This window comes from Thermobia domestica, chromosome 11 (assembly GCF_964235325.1).
Source record: "Thermobia domestica chromosome 11, izTheDome1.hap1.1, whole genome shotgun sequence".
NCBI lineage: Eukaryota > Metazoa > Arthropoda > Insecta > Zygentoma > Lepismatidae > Thermobia > Thermobia domestica.
The window spans coordinates 182,036,283-182,056,607 of NC_137464.1; the positions used below are offsets into that span (position 1 = coordinate 182,036,283).

A 20,325-nucleotide genomic window follows, 5' to 3' on the forward strand; every position below is an offset into this window, starting at 1 on the left:
TCATTTCTATTGGAATAGTAAATTGCTTTCTCTCTTTCTGTCAGTCTCTCTCAAATATTCATAGTAAACCTATGTTTTTCTAAATAATATTCATATGATTGTAAATATAATGTTTTCGAAACTGAAATAAGTGATGAAGTTTTTTTTTTTTTTTTTTTTTTTCTGGAGACTGTTGAACATCATGCTTAACTCTACGTTAAATTTATGTTTAGTCCAGCACTTAAAAGTTCAATAAGTAGATTGCTCATAGTTTTTTTTTTTTAATAAAATGTGTAATGTACTCGATTTTTGTGAATTTCTATTGAAACAATCATAAATTAAATATTGTTTCTCATTATTAATTTACTTATTAAATGGACCAAGTTCACTGTAGAAAACATAAACTTGCACATCATATCTGAACCAATTTTCAAATAGGATCTATGTCCACTGAACGAAATACTTTAGAAAATGTTAATAACTGGAGCGCTTATCAGTGTGATCATTTCAAACTAATGTAAGAAAGAAGAAAGCAGAAGTTCAGACAGTTTGAAGTGTTGCTCATGTCTGTGGTCTGCGTATCAACACAATATATGTACATGCCTTTCCTAGGCATACTCTAGTTATTTCTATTACTATTCATTAACCCAGCTATTTTTTAATCAGTTGTATTGTAAATTATACTGTCTGATATACCTGTTGGCAACGATATTCGATATGGTCAATGAAAATCATATGTTTCTGTAATTTCTTATATCTTGTAGTTGCTCACGTATAAGAAATTACAAACTTCTGTAAAAGCTATTTCTAACTTACTTTAGAAAAAATTTTCCATGAACGATACAAATGTTTATTGTTAATTCTGACCTACGATATATATGTGTGTGCGTCTGTGTATGACTAGAAAGGGAGGAGTCAGTTTTAAGATGTTTACAATCGTACATTGCATTTTTGCTTTGCTTAGAATAATAGAGTTGAGCAGGTATATATATATATATACATAAACTAAGCGAAACAACCTAAAATGTTTTCACAAAGACACAAAACTAGGTTTACTGTTCTTTTGGGTGCCAAGACCTCAATGAAAGTTTACTACGATTCGGATACCATGCTAAATAGAATGTTAACAAACATCGTTATATCATAATTAAATAAATAAACACAACGATTTTTATCAATTTTGTAATCTAACGTATGTTAAATTTACGGCGTCAATTCCACCGGGAACACTGGCGACGTGTCCTTCCAATATTTGTAAAACAGTTTTCGTAACCTCCCCAATATTTGAAGTATCTTAGGTCAACTAAGACCCAAAAGCGGGTCAACCATGGAGCAGAATATTCACAAAATAATGTTAGACAAAGTAGTTACGAAAAAAGTAGTATTAGTGTTCATGATTTAACACATTACAAGAATAGTAGAAATTTACAATTTAATACACGAAAATTAAAAGAAAATTCCTCTAAATATGTATTTTTATAAGATCTACCTGTTTGAAAGTTTATTTCGGAACTCATTTTCTAAACTTATTCAGTATTTTTTTCTAAAATTCAGATATCAATATATCATGGATTTAACTTCAATCTCATTAAACTGTTTACGAAATATAACATTTTTTTCTATAACTTACAACATAATAATATGCCAACCAAAAGAAGAAATGAAGAAAGGAAGAAGAATCTCGAATAACATTATTACAGTAAGTAAAAGATGAAAACTTAAAAGAGTACTCGAATAGTAATTTCATGAGCTTGACACTTCATTTTCATATTATTTATTTTGTTTCAGAAAGTGAGGTTAGGAAAAAAAAGATAGAGTTAACCGTTGAATTTTTTTTCTTTAGTCGCGTCTATTTCCCCACGATGCAAAGGTGGTATAGAAAATGATGTAGGAAGGTCAGTGCAAGAAACTTCCAATATCTTCATGAAGATGACAACGTGTATAAGAAATAGATCCGAAGGTGAATGAAAGATGAAAGTGTATGACAATAAATCTGAACAGTATGCACAAAAAGATCAAAACTTTTTCATTACTATTACTACTACTACTACTAAAACTACTACTACTACTACTACTACTACTACTACTACTACTATTATTATTATTATTATTATTATTATTATTATTATTATTATTATTATTATTATTATTATTATTATTATTATTATTATTATAACTTCTCAATGTGAAAATGATTATGTAGTCTTTTCTAATTGTAGAAGAGCTTTCAAAACTCAATTAAATGTGGACAGGCAAATTCATTTTAGTAAAATGAAAATGATCTTACAATTGCCCCTAAAAAATTTTGGAAATATGTAAATGGTTCAAAAAATAAGGTAATATCTGGTATTATTGACAATGATGTTTTGTTGACTGATGATAGTGTGTTGGCTGAAAAGTTTGCCAACTATTATTCATCGGTCTTTCAAACTTTCTCGGTTAATGCTACTAAAAATCAATGTTCATTTCAAGAATTTGGTCAAGTTAAATCCCTAGAAATTACTACTCAACATATATTGGAAGCTATCAGAACTTTAAAGCTTAAATCGTCAAGTGGGATAGACGGAATTCCAGCTTTCATTATTAAGGGAATAGGTGAAACAATTGCACCAGTATTGTCTTCTTTGTTTAATTGGAATTTATCCACTTGTAATTATCCTGATGTATGGAAATTGGTTTCTATAACACCCATACCTAAAACTAATGGAAAGTCTATTAATGATTTTCGACCAATCTCTGCACTGAAGGTAATTCCAAAAATCTTTGAGAAAATAATATATAAATATGTTTATAATAAAGTAAAGAATGAAATTAATATAAACCAACATGGATTTATGGCTGTTAAATCTGTAATAACTAATTTAGCAAGTCTTATGCATTATACGCTTCCAGTTATTTGGGCTGGTGGTCAAGTTGACGCTATTTACTTGGACTTTGCTAAGGTATTTGATAAATTACCACATCACTTATTGATAAACAAATTGAAAAGATATAACTTGCCTAACTGTGTTATTGATTGGTTGACTTCATATTTAAATGAAAGGAAATTTGTGTTAAAATATAAACGGAAACTGTCTGCTATTCACAGTAATACCTCCGGGGTACCCCAGGGTTCTAATCTTCGTCCTCTATTATTTTTGCTGTATATTAATGACATTTGTGTTGATTTATATCTGTTATATGCTAATTACATTAAAATTTTCAGTCAAATTAAGTCCAAACAAAATCAAGATGCTTTGCAAAAAAATATAGATATCATAGTGAAATGGTCCGAAGAGAATTCCCTACCCCTGAACTTTAATAAAACGCAAGGAATAACATTTTCGAGGAAAGTTAACCCTTCCATTTACAAATACAGGATAGGAAATCAACATATTCAATTCGTTAAGCATGTTAGAGATTTAGGAGTAAATTCTTCAGGTTGTAATCTCCAAAGCTAGGAGGAATTTAACAATGTTCAAATGGTTATGTCGAAACTTTACTAATATTAACACCTGCAAAAATCTTTATATGTGCAATGTTAGGTCTCATCTTGAATATTGTACGGTAATTTGGAATAGTGAACCAAAATATTTTAGTTCTTCGATTGAATCAGTTCAAAATTCATTCCTAACCTGGTTAAAATGGAAGTTTAAAGAAATAGGAGAGGCGAGCTTGTCAGACATAAGGGTGGATCTTAATCTTACCCTTCTGTCTGACAGGCGTCGGCTCTTTAACTTGAAATGTTTTCATGTAATTCTGCATGGAGATTTTGTTCTGGAGAACTTTTTCTCTTTAAAAATTCCTCACAGAAACATTAGGAAAGTTGTTCCGTTTATTAACAAATATCTAATTAGGTCTTCAATATATAAAAGTATAGAAACAGCTAATAACTTTTATCCGGTTCTTGATTTGTTTCATAAGAGTTTCAAGAAGGTGCGTGAATTATTTTTTAATTTTTTAAACAAAGTATGAAATGTCTAAGTATTTTTAGGCTTATAACTGATTGTCTTAATTTTGTTTTGTATTTTCACTAAATACTGTATGGATTTGTTTTATATATATATTGTATTTTTTTAAAATCAAATTGTAAGAACCTTTTTTAATTCTGAACAGAAACACATGTTTGTTTCTTATTTTTATTGTATTTCTGAAGGTCATTTTGTAAAGTTTGTAAGGTGCCATTTGAAAGATCCTTTTATGTTTTGTTAGTTTTTTATTATTCTCTCGTCTTTTATTTTCTTATAATGCAGAGAAAACTAAATACATGGAAGTGCGTCGGGACCGTAATACGGCAAATTGTGGAGGCGTTAAAATATTAAATAATGCTTTTGATAAAGTGGATACTTTCAAATATTTAGGATCAATATTAACAGACGAAAATCATATTCACGAAGAAATTAAATGTCAACTAAAAGCAGGGAATTCGTGTTACTACTCGGTTCAAAATCTCTTGTCGTCGCGAATTCTGTCGAGGAATTTGAAGCTTAAAATATATAAAACGATAATCATGCCTGTTGTTCTGTATGGTTGCGAAACATGGTCGCTTACTCTGAGGGAAGAACATAGACTGAAAGTATTTGAGAACAGGATCCTGAGAAGAATATTCGGACCCAAGAGAAACGAGAATGGGGAATGGTGGAAGCTTCATAACAAGGAACTACATAGTTTATACGGTTTACCCAACATTGTTAGGGTCGTCAAGTCTAGGAGGCTTAGGTGGGCAGGTCATGTAGCTAGAATGGAAGAAAGTAGAAACGCTTTTAAAGTCTTGACTGGTAGACCCATAGGAAAACGACCATTAGGAAGACCTAGGCGCAGATGGGAGGATAATATTAAGATGGATCTCGTAGAGATAGGAATACAAAGTAGAAACTGGATGCAATTAGCTAAGGATAGAATTCAGTGGAGAGTTTTTGTGAACGCGGCACTGAACCTCCGGGTTCCATAGGCCATAGAGTTAGTTAGTTAGTTTATTTTCCTATCATCTTTTCTTTTCTTCTATGCTTAATTCTTTCTTTACTACGTATACTGCACTTTTTTTAAACTTGGTCATGGATTTTTTTTTAAATTTGTGTCATATGTAATTTTTTTGTTTATTTTATCTTCGTCATTATTACTAGCCTTATGAATCAGTGTATTACTTGATGTGTTTAACTTAGAAATATTTATTTTCAATTTGTAATATTAGCTACATAGTGTCTTTTTGAATTTTTTTTGTCTTCCAATATTTTGTAAACTGTAACAACTACATGGTAAATAATAATGTATTTTAGAATTTTATACTGTATACTTATCCTATATGGTATACCTTTTCTATATGCATGTTAATTATGCTTTTTTTTACTATTGTTATTTTTGTTTTTCCCAGTTTGTAACAGTTACTGCATGTTTTTACGTTATTTTTCTGAACTAATATTTTATACATTTCATCCATTTTTGTATAATCAATTGTATGTTGTTAATTCTATTTGCATGCGCCCTATGCTTGTAAAAACATTTTTTTTCTTTGGAGCACTTGTGGCTGCAATGCTGTTTGCTTCCAATAAGCATATTTCAAACATTATTATTATTATTATTATTATTATTATTATTATTATTATTATTATTATTATTATTATTATTATTAATAATAATAATAATAATAATAATAATAATAATAATAATAATAATAATAATAATAATAATAATAATAATAATAACAATTGGAACTAAGAATACAAGGAAAGACACGATAAAGAGGAAAAGTTATAAATCAAGAAAAAGGAATAAAACAGAACATTATACTAAAAAAGTACGTATTACAAATATCAACCAGACTTCATACTAGAAACAAACACAAACTTTATTGGGACAGAACTGTATAAACTGACAGTGAAGTATATAATAACAGGCAGGACGTCACACTAATGAGCTAAGAAAAAGTAAAAGTACACAGAGTTCGAAATAAAAAAAAAAAAAAAAGCCGAGGCGATATGTTCTGTTACGATTTTGATTCGACATATCGGCTCTAAATGTTGAAATACAATGAAGATACGTTGCCTAAAAGATTGCATTTCTATTTACATAATGACTGAAAACCATTAGAGAGCTTCTCTGTAGGAGACGGGGGGGGGGGGCATGGAAAGATTTTGATACCTGCCAACAACTTTCGGGGGGGGATTTTAAAAGTATCCCTTATGTTGTAATATAGAGAATTATACAAGAAAATGTTTTTTAAAAAACGAGTTTTTGTCTTAACAATTTCCTGCGGGAAAACTCCCGACTCCCACTCGACTGAGGAATATTCCAAACCCAAGGAAGATCCGCCCCCACAGCAGACAACCTCTAAATCCGACTATGTTCAAAATACGACATTTATATGCATTAAGGCAAGAAGACACACACACACATACGAAAGAAACAATTCAATATGGGACATCAAAATATGAACTAGATGAACTTCTTTAGAGTCACTTTATCTTAAAAACAAAAGATAGGGAAAAGATAACAAAAATGTTGGTGTTGTCAACTTAAAAATTATTTCTACATAAGAAATAAAATCTTTTTACGTGCAAAGCTATTCGTCAATTACTGTGTATAAAAGTGGATTTATTAAAGATATTTAGAATCTGCTGTCAAGTGACGGTATGTCTTGATCACTGAAAAACCAGAGGCAGTATGTCTTCATCACTGAAGAAACAGAGGTGGTATGGGATACCACTGCATACCGTCTCACTTCGACCACTGAAAGTACACCTAACGGACATCATATAAGCAAACACTACAAACCTGCAGAAAGCACCTAAGAAAAAAGGGAAGACAAAAATATAAAATAATACCAATAGTAATATCGAGTGCTGAAGTATTGAGGAAGACTTGAGAAGGGCACTTGAAACAGTGCGAATTGTTTAAAAAAAACTGTAACTTTAGACATATATAGAAATGTAAGTAATGTCCTGCAAACCACAGAAGAAAGGAGAAAAAACAGAAAAACAGTAATGGCCAGTATACTATTATATCACCTGCTCAGACAAGGAGTAGTGAAAAATGCAACATTGATATTATTGTTATCATTATTCAGAAACATACTAGAGCGCTTATCCCTGGACCTAGGAATCCTGTGAGTTTATGCTGTACAACATCGTGTTCATTGATCTATTCGAAGTTCTTCTGTTTCCTTCTACATTCTCATATTATTATTATTAAATCCTCCTTTAGCCTATTAGGCATAATTGTAGGACACTAGAAATTTTATTTCAATAATAATAATAATAATAATAATAATAATAATAATAATAATAATAATAATAATAATAATAATAATAATAATAATAATAATAATAATAATAATAATAATAATAATAATAATAATAATAATAATATAGAAGTAATGGATTGAAATACCAATACCTAATGACAATAAATAAGACCAAATTTAATGAAGGAATACCAGGTAGACAAAAGGTATGAGATCCATTATTACTATTATATGGGAAACTTCATATTGTTTTCAACATCAAAAAGTTTACTCTACTTTATGGAAGTGAATGTTAGGCGCTAATTTGCAGGAAGAAATACAAATTGAGAATTTTCTTAAATAAAGTCTTGCCATGTTTATCAACGTTAACAAATTAATGGGCGAGAAAAAATAAAAGTTACACAATACAGAACTTCACAATACGTGTTTATCACTAAACACCAAAGCAAAATAATCTGATTGAGACTTCGCAAGATAGGTGAAACACATCACTAACCGGGGATATCGTGTGAGAGATAGAGATTAGTTAATTAAAAACAATAAATAATAATTATTAAAATTTTCAGGTTTAAATGTCACTGATAATAAACACTTCAACATATATTATTAGCTTATAGGAGCATGGGTATATCAAAATATATTATTGTAAACTTTAAATCAAGCGCTCCTCAAACATTGTTCAAATGAGGACTACTCTTATCAGTCAGAATATTCTACGGAGCACCTTACTTTTGTTCTCTTTGAAAGCAAATTTATAATTTATTTATTTATTTTTGTATTGAGAATACACCATTTTTTTAAACAGAATTAACTAAAATTCCCTTTATTTTACATTGATATTAATAGAAGAAAATAATATTAGCTTTTTACATTAAATGAACACTATCAAGAATATTTTATAATAATACATGCGCCTAAGCTGTTAGAACTTATATAATATTTACCTTATTAAAATGTACAATCTACTATTTGTATAATCTACATCTGTTTCAGATTCTCAACTATAGTGTGTGATATACGCAAATTTCTTTATTTTTTATTTTAATTTTTCCTCTCTTTCTTTTCTTTCACTTTTTCTTCTGTTTTTTCTACTAACGTTCAATCTGAAAGAACCATAAAAGCCGAGTCTTGAAGATCATAGTTTGAAAAACACTGCTTTAAATCACTGAGTATTACGGTTAGACCCTATGTTCGGCTTGACCAACCTATTTCATTAAGTTAAAATAATTACTGATGTATGGAAGAAGTAAATCTTTTACATAATTAACCACATATTTTTGATTTTCAACAAAGAATGAATGACACGACTGAGTTTTCGTATAACTGATTTTTTCTTTCCTCCAATAACAGAATGGGAATAGTTGGATTTTTTTCACCTTGTCAATACGGATGTATCTTCAGTCATACCTACACAAAAGCTTAGTTACAAATGTTTGCAACAAATATTATATTCTAATCCAACAGCACATATTGCATTTGTAAATGTAAACTACAGTGCCACCGCACTAACATTCTGGTTTAACTAAGAGTTTTGATTTCTGTTCAAAAGTGAACCGTTTTCACAGTTCTTGCGAGAAATTATTAATTACCATTATCAACGTAAACACGATCATTAGCTAGAAATATTTTTCATAATTTTTCGATTTTCGTTTCTTGTTTCATGGAGTAAGGGGAATATCTACCAGGAATCCCATAAAATGAATAAGCTTAAAATTTAATTCCGATCTGCTGACTGCTCTGGCATGAGACATCTAACCCTATGCACATAAGAGCACAGGAACATTTGTTGAACTATGACCATGAAATACGTAAGTGTACCGAATTATCGGAATTTCATATTATTATTATTATTATTATTATTATTATTATTATTATTATTATTATTATTATTATTATTATTATTATTATTATTATTATTATTATTATTATTATTATTATACATGATTTTTAATAGTTTCTTCGTTACAGAATTTTAGCCTAGTCACTCAAAAGTACAAGTATACTTTTGGTTCATAAGTTCACTGGAACGTAAGCTTATTACATTATTACTGCACAAATAAGATGTATGAAAATATGTTCACTCTATGAGCAAGGGTGCCGATTCCCCCCAAAGCGCATGTGAGCCCCCTCATTGTATTTGTGAATAGAACAATATTTGGCATAATTTGAATGCAATTTGTCTTAAAATCCTCATATGTGTCTTCTGCATCTGAATGCCCCCCCCCCCCAAATTTACACAGAAATCGGCGCCCTTGTCTATGAGCGGTGACAAAAAATCAAATTGTTCTTAGTTTATTCAATTTTCCGCAACATGAATTTTATAGTAAAAGCAAAATACCATATATCTTATAAAGAAACATGGAAGCCAATCGAACACAAAAACATAAGCATATGAAAATAAATAACATTAGTCTGTAAATATTTTCTGTTCTCAAAACAATATTTTGTATTCAGAAATTAACAGGCTTACTCGGAATTTGCAATATGTTTAAAAAGTATTGGAAACATCTGCATACATACAATTTTAAATAACGTTAAACATTTCTATTACACGTTGAAACGAGGTTGAAAGAAAGGTGAGATAGTACAAAATATAAATATGCAAAAGTATGCGTTACCGTGTAATTTTATGACCAGTTTTTGTTACAAATAATAAAAATCTGAAAAGTGAACTCTGAGAAGGATATTATTAAGACAAACGTTAGTTAATAATACTCGAGTATACAACTTTAATCTATTTTTAGCTTAAATTGACAGAAGTTGGGGGAAAAAAGAAAAGAAAGAAAACATAATGCAATAATAACAACAGCAATGTTAATTAAGAAAAATAAATAAAAACACGAACGTTATTTATAGAGCAAAGCAATTCTCAAGAAATTAACTCTATATGCTTTTTATTTGAGCAAGTTATTGAACAAGTTATTTTGTTGTTTGTCTGCCCTGTTTGCCTGTCTGTCCTCTTCAGTCATTTACCTAAGTAACAACAAGTAAGAAATATATTTGAGATCTGATAGAAATATAATTGAGATTTCAATAGTATCATTAAGCCTACTTCATAAGACATAAAAGATTCTTAAATTAAAGTGTGCATTTTGATTTGTCCTATCGTGAATGAGGGTCGTCAAGATTTCCTGAACGTAAGTGAAGTTGCATGAGAATAAAGAAAAATAATAAAGGATATACATATGACTCAAGTTACAAAACATGAAACCAAAAGGGATAGAATTTCATTTATCTCAATAAATATATATACACTGGAGAAAGAGATGTGAGTAAACCTTGCTGCAATACGTGAAACAATGATAAACTCGATCCAGGCTCTCCTAGTACCAAAACAGTTTCTCGGTAACAGTGCTGTCGATCGCCGATAGAGCACACATTCGCCCGGCGTCAATAGGAAATTCACAGACTTTCATTTGCCAGTTACGTTTTGTTACATTATTATTATTATTATTATTATTATTATTATTATTATTATTATTATTATTATTATTATTATTATTATTATTATTAATACAATTCAGAGCTTCAAGTTTAATATATATATATATATATATATATTAAATCACACATTTATATTTCCTGACTTGTTGGGTCGGTACAAGTTTTCTTTCATACTTCTTTTTAGAATGTATGCTTTTAAAATTATGCAATATCAAAATGAATATAAGATTTAATTACAGTATAGATAGTTTGTTTATATTTTTGTAAGTATTCTGTATTTTTTATATATAGGCCTACCTACTGTTCAGCTTATTAAATGCAAATGGATAATAATAATAATAATAATAATAATAATAATAATAATAATAATAATAATAATAATAATAATAATAACACTGATAGAGTATGTAACCACTCATCGTGCATACAAATCCACAAGTTCCATTTGCCATTTACATCTTGTTACGTTAATTTTGTGTAATACAATCAGTAGATGTTAATGTCCTACCCACCCAATAACTTTAGCATAGATTTATCAACGTGATAAAATTTAATACAACATTCAAAACCATTTAAAAGAAGTAAGGCTCTTTACATTTAATGCTATGTTATTGATACTATATTATTCCAGTGTAAATAGTTCTCGTTTTACTTGCACATTTAATAAACTAAATACTAGATAGGCGCCTACATCGTAAATTCTAAGGGTATACCTACAGAAACAATAAAAAAATATGTATGTGCTTTTTAGTTTTTTTGAGATTGCATTACTTTAAAATTGAACATTAAAAAGTGTAAAAGTAAGGGGGAAAAGTATGAAAGAAACTTGTTCTGATCTAACAAATAAGAATATAGCTATATCCATTGATACTTGAAGGCCTCAACCAGTTCCCTTGATCCAGCTTATTTCATGTTGAAGAATCACGTATATAGCTAAGCATATGTTCCGAGGAAAGAGACGGAAAAATGAATGTCTTTTGCTCCTGTTAAATATATGGTTTTGACATTTGTCTGATGGAAATGAGAAATCCATGCAAAAACTAGTCTAAACACTAACCTCAAAAAATTAAATCTTAGGATAATTTTTTCAATGATAAGAAATAGCCTAAAATCATAGTAAAATTTTGTTGACGTAAGCTGACTTTGTTTCAGCAGTAACAAACCTGCTATTAGTAGTAGTAACAGTTAGTATACACACACACACACACACACACATCTCTCTCTCTCTCTCTCTATATATATATATATATATATATATATATATACAGGATCATATTCATATATTCATCCTTACAATAAACATTTTTCTTATTAGTCAAAAATTTCATCAAGAAATACTGCAATCATATGCATTCCGAGATGCAGACACATTTAGATGCTTTTCAGTATTTATTATATATTAAACTATAGACGATGTAGACCAAGTTCCTCGTATTCAAATTTACAATGTGCAAGATTGAAATTTACTTCTTAGGTTTCAGTTATTCGATTAGTTCTAGAATTCTACTGTTACTTTGTAGACTAATGGGTTATAAGAAACCAAATGAACAATAATTAAGCAGCTTGCTAAATTATAAGAGGAAAGAAGAGTAAAACACTGAAAAAAAAACGTCTCGCATGTTGTGCCAGTCTACTGCCAAACTTAAATGGTGTTTCAAAAATAACTATCACTGAGCCAGTAAGCTAACTAGCACTGTAGTTCTCTACTTCTAACATTGTAAGCAGTATATCTGCTTAAGTTTGTCATATATGAATCAATGTAATTAATTTATATTAGACATGCATGTGCATATTATTGGGTTTAATTTTATTATTTGTATTTTGTCATTGACCACTTAATTGCTGGAACAAATAATTTGCTTTGAAGCTAAAAGAAGTATTGTTTTAAAACACAAATGGGAATCGTGGTATAACTGGTGTAACTAAAGATATAGTGGTATTTACTGCTATTTAACATTCATAAAATATTCAAACAAAAATACTTTTCTCCTTTCATTGCTTAAGTTTATTATTGCTGAAAACATTACTTCAAATGTTGACTTGAATAAAATGTGCAATAATTAATATCCAATCATCTGAAGAATAATTATACATTATGAAAATAAATAAATAAATAAATAAAATGCAGATATGTTCCTAATCTTGCCTAATATAACATTTATGACAATAAATAAAAGTACACAGTTTATTATTAGTAAACACAAAAATTATAAGCATATGGAGAAACAAATCTTAGTTTTGAGCAAAATGTAACTTCTCCGAAAACGGTCAACTTCAGAACTAGTGCGGACACAATTTCTGATAGTTTCATTCAATTGGATACTTGTAAAAAGCTATTATCACATTATAAATTTGTCATCCGTACAACTTGCGTACATATATTTCTAATCCTATGGTGCCAATATGTCCTTTTCATTGCATTGTTTTAAAAAGTTAATATAGAAATCGAAAGAAAACATATTATGAACAGGCACAAAATATGATTCCAACGTTAACAAAATATTTATTTTTGTATTGTTGTGAACTACAAAACTTATACCAACTACAAAATGTAATATGAACGAGTGAAAGAGCTAGCAATAGAATGACTGTTTTATTCACCAGAGCTTTTTCTCAAAATAACAACTTCATAAGTGTTTTGATAAAATGTCTCTAAAATAATACGAAACGCATCTAGAACTTCACACAAATAAAATTATTAGTCATATCTTAAACAAATCATGCAATAATATGCAACTAAATACACCTGGTTAACATTTTTTTTGTAATTTTCTGTTTAGAAATTTATTTCTTTATATCTTTTTTTATATAGACGTAAGTTGGATCACAAGCAGTTACAAGTTGAATTTTGTTTTCTCTTTTTTTTAAAAAAAAAAAAAAAGTTTTCAGTTCAATTTTACTCTAGAGGCCGGATAAAAATAACATTAATCGTTGAAAATCCGGCTAAACCGTTTTTTTATTTTGCTTTTAATATTCAATTATATTTTTAACAAAAATTTTGTGGTTTTGTACTTTATAACCTGTTTATAATATTTGAACTTAAACGTTGCCAACACTTTCATTTAGGTACTTTTAGTCAATTTTACCCATATTTCACTGAGGATATTCACTACTGAATTAAAGGACGAAACATGTTTAATCCTGCTCTTAACGTTTTCATGGTTTCTAAAAGTTAACATCCTACAGAAACCTATACTATAATAGTGTGACATATACAGTACCGTAATATTTTCTTTTAAATATAATTTTGTAAGTAAATAAGGCAGCTCTACCAGCAAAATTTAGGCATGTATTTCAAGAAATTATTCCAACCTGCATCAATGATTCACGTCATAAAAAATGGAAGCGCAATAAAAGAAGTTTATCTGGATTATTATTTAGTTAAATTATTTGAACATGAACGTTAATAAATATATTATAAATAATGTTCTACACATATGTCACGCTTAAATGTATAATTTGTTGAGAATTGAACATGAATGATATCTATATATCTATATCTATCTATATATATATATATATATATCTATCTATATATATATATATATATATATATACAGAGAGAGAGAGAGATTTCTATAAGCACTAAGAACATATTCGAAAATAACGACTGTCAAAGTTTCTGAAGCATTTGTCATGTTCACTACGTAATTTATTCACTTTGTAATTTAAGTCAACACCAAATAACTTCTTTATTTTTCACATATTATTTCGCTTTCTTTTTTCTCTCTCTCTCATATAATGTAGTTCATCCTAAAGGAATATTGGTCATTTTTCTAAGAATGTGATTGTTAATGTTTTGATCATATAAAATCAAGCAGTGGAATTGTCACGAATTTATTTAGGGAAATTCACTTGAAATTTTGGGTAGCGTGATTTATTTTTTTAGTTTTAAGATTTATATTCAATGAGTGATTCACTTTAAAACTATTATTATTATTATTATTATTATTATTATTATTATTATTATTATTATTATTATTATTATTATTATTATTATTATTATTATTATTATTACTATTATTATTATTATTATTATTATTATTATTATTATTATTATTATTATTATTATTATTATTATTGATCAAGTTAAAAGTAAATGTTCTTTCTTATCAAGATGACCCAGTTCAAACTGCTGTCAAGTTTTTCAAGACAAAATATTGAAAAAATGCCTTTATTTTGCGATTCTGAATCCACATTTTTGAAAAATATTAATATTTTCAATTGTTTATGGACATACTGTAAATTAAGTAAAAAGTATTCTATTTTATGGTTGAAATATTTTGCGTAGTTTAGTTGCATTTATTGCTCAGAATATGTTGCGAGAAGATCACTGCATAATTGCATATATTTCTTGTTTTGATTGTTATCTTTTTAAAAATTTGAGCACCTCATTCATTATAATACGCCAAGTCATTGTTTTCATGTTTGAACTGGCTTCAAAACAGTTAAAATTTGGAAGATGGACTTATATCTGTTTTTCATAGAAGCTAGTAAATTAGTTTATGTAAGACAAACTTTCTGCTTTCTTATCGTAAAGAATTCTTCTCTGTAGTCAAGTCTTTCTTACATCATCGAAAACTACGTTTGGTATATAAATTGATTCTTTCATATTATTATTGTTTTAACTTAAGCATTTAAAGTAATTTCCACGTCATTTTTAGGTTTTACAACTATTAAAAAGAGTAGTTTCGAACATAGCTTTTTCATAATGATGTAATGAGAGAAAAAAGGATAGGCGATTTGACATTATTACAAGTCGGTACTGTTTACTTCAAAAGTTATAAATGTATAATTCAAATCCATCGACTCAAATGGACTTACGCATCTTTGTTTTGAGAACTTCATTTACATTAGTCTGAAAATAAACAAACTTTTGGAATGATTTGATTGATAAAACAATAATCTAACATATTACGGTAGGAAAATACTGTACTATATCTTTTTCAGATCAGTAGCGTACACAGAAATACGTCAAGCACCCGAACTCATATCGTTTCAGGACAGGCGCCATTTTTGTATATATATATCTTAATATGGTAAATGTTCATTTTTTGATTGTACTTTGTTGAAAGAGGTTTCAGAATTCCCGCAACCTCCTTCCATACGTACGCCACTAGTTCAGATACATGTTAGAAGGTTAATTGTAAAGTTGATTCAACATTGACAACATCTCAAAAGAAATAAACGTTATCGGTGCAACATGAAAAAAGTTGTAATTAGAAATACGAATGGCCGTTAATTAGTTCGTTATACAACGGACGATCAAAGTACGCACCGATAAACAGCTCTTCAAAAATATTCTATAACCTAATTTTGTCCATAGTACTTTTTAAGTTCTACATCGTTATGAAGCTAAACTTTTTATTTGTTCTTTGTGTTATAAATTTTTAAGTTGTACATTAAGAAGTTTTTTTTTTCATATTTCAGAAGTTTTTACTATTACGGGAAAGAATTTATTAAAACAACTACTTGTAATATAAATTAGACTTACCTGAACTATACGTTCAGAAAGCATCAATCCCTCCTCAGCTCATTCGTACGAATATAGTTTTACTTAACCACCCAGCCAGCCAGAGGGAATGAACCCCAAATTGGAAGAAGAGGTGAAAGGGGTTGTTTTTAACAATAGACCAAACCAAGGTCGCCTTAGCACCTGGCCAACGTTCCTGCACCCATGCACTACGGCAGGCGGGCACCGGATCCGTTAAGGGTCCAAAATGGAAAGCGGTGTATACTGTACGTATGCTTTTGTAAATTCGTTTACAAACAGGTCAAAAAAAAAGTTGAGTAGTGTTTCTAGTTACTTTAATGTGTAGAACCAGTTTTTATATGAATTTCAATTGGTCTCTCATTGCATCCATAAAAATTTCAGAAGCTACATACAGTATATGCGGTAATGTAAATGCTTATATTTAAAAAAAAAAAAAAACACCGAATTCATTAAAATGTTTGTGGTTACATATATCCGAATTAATAGCGCATGACTTTGGTTTACGTGGCTCGAGTTCGATTCCTGATGGGACACAGCACTTTGGGTATTAACCCAGGAACATGAGACAATTGAGGAGCTACTTGAACCAAGAAATAGCGAAAAGCAAATACGGTTTTGAAAGACAGAAACAATAGTGTTGAGAACCTATTTGAATGTGAGCTATCTGGCTGGACACAGCCCTTCTTGAACTAGGGTGTTGAACTGTAATTATGCATATAACTCAGCTTCTTATATGCATATTTACAATTGGAGTATGAGTTAGGCATATCTGGTTCTGAATTGAAAATTTAAAACATCATATTGAAAACTCAGTTTGAGAACGAAAGTATTGTGTATTTCGAATATTTTTCTTTTATTAAAAATATAACCTTTGTTTTACATTAGACATGAAAGGAGGTAAACTTACCGAATAGCTCAAACACATTTGTAAGAACTTCAAACATAATTCAGGTTTCGATTTTCTAGAAGATAAGTTAAGAATATCAGAAACACACATCCGCAAGCTTATCTTGCCTTTAATCAAAACTTGAATGGTATGGAAATTATATTCAGGCATTATGATGTACTGTTGCATATAGAAAATGAATTAAAAATCAGTTGAGAAAGGATTAGGACTTTCTATTTGTTACTCGACGTATTGTTTCTGATATGCAATAAAAGTATACTCCAAAAAGACAGTAAATTGTATTGTAAGTGCGTTGCGAAACTTCAATTTGTTTTAATTTAAAATATAACGGAGAAGCTAATGATAAATACGTTTGGAGATCATGTAAAGTTTAGAACTTACATGATTTTATCTTAATACTATATTTTCTCAAACTTTGCAAATACAGGAATAATTTCAAAGAAGAAAAAGAAACTTCTTTTTTTTTCGAGACTTGTATTGTGGTATGAATGTATTGCAGTATAGAAAAAAACTTAACTGTAACGCTTCTTTGTTACTTGTTTACAGGTAGGGCCGTAGGAGTATATTTCGCGAGCTATATTTTACATAATTTAATTATATGTATTATTAGAAAAATATAAAAGATGAAAATCTGAAAGATACAATACTTCCATTCTCAAACTGTACTTTTAATATGCGGTTTTCAAAATCAAATAGGTGCAGGTTTTATTAAATATCCATATACGGTGAAACTAGACCTAACTTCTTAACTTTGTGTTCTATTTGAAAAGTAGGTGGTGTGATTTTTTGTTTTTATCGTATCGTAAGCTACTGCATTTATTTTCTTTGTCCTCTATTATGAATTGTAGATGTCTGTGACTAGGTCCATTAAAGTAGTACCAATGTCAAATTTCTGCTTTGCTGTACGTCAAATTTCATGTCATCAGAGGAAAAAAAAAACTTTGGAAGGAATGGCGTAAATCATTTTAAAATAATTTTAATGGTATCAGTTATTAACATATTTGTATACAACTGATAAATAAAGAAAACATAGCTTTACACATATACGTGTTTAATGCAGAACATATGAAATAAATATATTTGACATGTTTATAAACTCATAAAAAGCCTACAAGAAAGAAGAATAAAATATTTAAAATGTCAGAAAGGTAAACATGCCTAGCTAAAGGATTAAAATAATTAATTTCGTTCTAATAATCAACAAAAAGCGTCTAATAAACAGTACGGCAATAATAATAATAATAATAATAATAATAATAATAATAATAATAATAATAATAATAATAATAATAATAATAATAATAATAGTAACTGTAAAGAATTGTAAAGAAAATGTGATATACACGGTTCGATAATTTTTAGATTTAGCTATGTACTAAAGTAGATCAATCAGGTTATAATGTGTACTTTCGTTTCCTCGAGTATAGATGAAAAGAAGTGGAAGCAGGAAGAGTTCAGCCACCTCTGCATTACAAAGCAACAGACCAGACGCAAGACTCGAACCAATGTCACGGAGGAAGTACAGGTGCATGTCCTCAAGGATGTTGAACTAAACAGGTTTGGCAAGGTAATATTTGATTTAATGATATGTAAGACGACTTTACACTGCGGAACAATTTTATATTAATTGTGTTTTCTTATCTGTACATTTTAAAAAAGAAACAAGAAAAGAAGTTCTTCTAACATATAAAAGAAAATTTGTAATATACTCTGTTTTCATAAGCTGATCCTTCATCTTGTGTCTTCAAAAAAAAAAAAAAAAAGTCCAATGTTGTTTTTGAGTTTAATTTCTCATCAGACTCAAAATTTCCTTGTTGGTTTAGTACTGTGGATTTATATAGTAAACCATGAAAATGAGTTAGCAGTTAAGGTTCAAAACAGATCCATCTTTCGTCATTTTCCTTTTCAAATGTTATAAATAGTATGATTGTCACTGGTGGGGATTTTATTTATTTATTTATATATAAATACATTACTTGCACATATGGGCATAAGCTCTTTACATATGAGGGATGACGTCCCTCGGCAAGCATACTATCGGAAAGAAGTGGTCTGGGATCTGTATGTTATATACCATCCCGGTATTTGTCTTGCGTGAATGAAGAAAATCCTAGGAAAGAACTTATTCAGGATTGTTGGCCTGAGAAAGCTGTTACAACTTTTTGATCGAGTGTTCCCCAGGGAATCCAACAGGGACCGCTTGCATTCACCGTTAAGAGAAGACGAACAAAAATAGATATGATCTGTTACTTAATCATGTATATTACTTTTTTTTACATGTACAGTGCATAATTAAGTAAACAAAATGTTGGAATTAATAAAAAATATTATTAGCAGCAAACGACATCATTTTTAGGATCAAAAAAATTCATTTTCCTCGATAACTACAGAAGAGAATTTCCCCTCAAGTATCTCATTTATCAATCGCTATACGTCTCATCTTTCGGACAATATTATAGTTAAACTAAAACTTAAGTTTAATACTTAATCATCTTATTAACGATACCGTATGCTATCAGAATGCTGGTATCATGATGAAAGCTTGATGAAGATATACTTGTGTATCAATTTCATTTTAGTAAATTGTGTGGTTATAGTACAATATCAATTTTTAGGTTTACAAAAAATAGTATTAATTTTCTCATGAACTAGACATGATGATTTACATTTCAGTAGGCCCTTTTGTTCAGCTCAATAACATTTATCAATTGGTATAACATATCTCATCTTTGGAGGATAAAAAAATCCGTTAAATGCTAGTAACGTTGTAGAACTAGGCAAAATTAACTCAAGTTTACGGCGGTAAAAATTTAAATTCAACGGTACATCAAATATGAAGGATAATTTGCATGATGACTAACTCAATGACTTAACGAATAAGTTCACCACTTTAGAAATAAACAACAATAACAACGTTGTATCCTATTTTTTTCCAAAAGAAGAAAAGTTTATCCAACTTTCTGCGTGTCTGCTTTTAGTTGGGAAGGTTAAAATCAAAGACATTTCTGTGCGAAATAAATAAATAAAATTAAATAAGTAAGAACAATTAAATACTGTGTGTGTGTGTGACCTACATGTTGATTTTTCTTTTTTAAAAAGACAAACTGGAAATCTTGGAGAATAATTAAAGAAAAATGAGTCATAGTGGGAGAGCATCTCCACAAGAAAAACGTGCTTTTCTCTCCTGCTTTGAACCCCAGCACGCATGTACAAATAAAAAGGTAGTAGCGGAGGAGGGAAGAGAAACACGAGAATATATGAGTGAGTGAGGCAGAAAGAGAG

The 20,325-nt window shown here is 29.2% G+C and overlaps 2 long non-coding RNA genes across 13 annotated transcripts in view; one reads left to right on the forward strand and one right to left on the reverse strand.

Moving 5' to 3' along the window:
* LOC145664599 (uncharacterized) overlaps window positions 1-20,325 on the reverse strand; it is a 485,044-nt gene that overhangs the window by 353,601 nt on the left and 111,118 nt on the right. For 3 of the 11 annotated variants that reach the window (XR_014127491.1, XR_014127477.1, XR_014127493.1), the window contains exon 1: window positions 16,137-16,271. The exons of 2 other annotated variants lie outside the window; for them this stretch is intronic. This is a non-coding gene — a long non-coding RNA (uncharacterized LOC145664599). Of the gene's footprint in view, window positions 1-16,136; window positions 16,272-20,325 lie in introns of those variants that run through there. 6 more of the 11 variants (XR_014127485.1, XR_014127476.1, XR_014127487.1 and 3 more) reach the window with 4 other exon arrangements.
* LOC145664601 (uncharacterized) overlaps window positions 1-20,325 on the forward strand; it is a 73,664-nt gene that overhangs the window by 25,490 nt on the left and 27,849 nt on the right. The window contains exons 1-2 of one of the 2 annotated variants that reach the window (XR_014127497.1): window positions 16,245-16,381; window positions 18,471-18,610. This is a non-coding gene — a long non-coding RNA (uncharacterized LOC145664601). Of the gene's footprint in view, window positions 1-16,244; window positions 16,382-18,470; window positions 18,611-20,325 lie in introns of those variants that run through there. The other variant, XR_014127498.1, reaches the window with a different exon arrangement.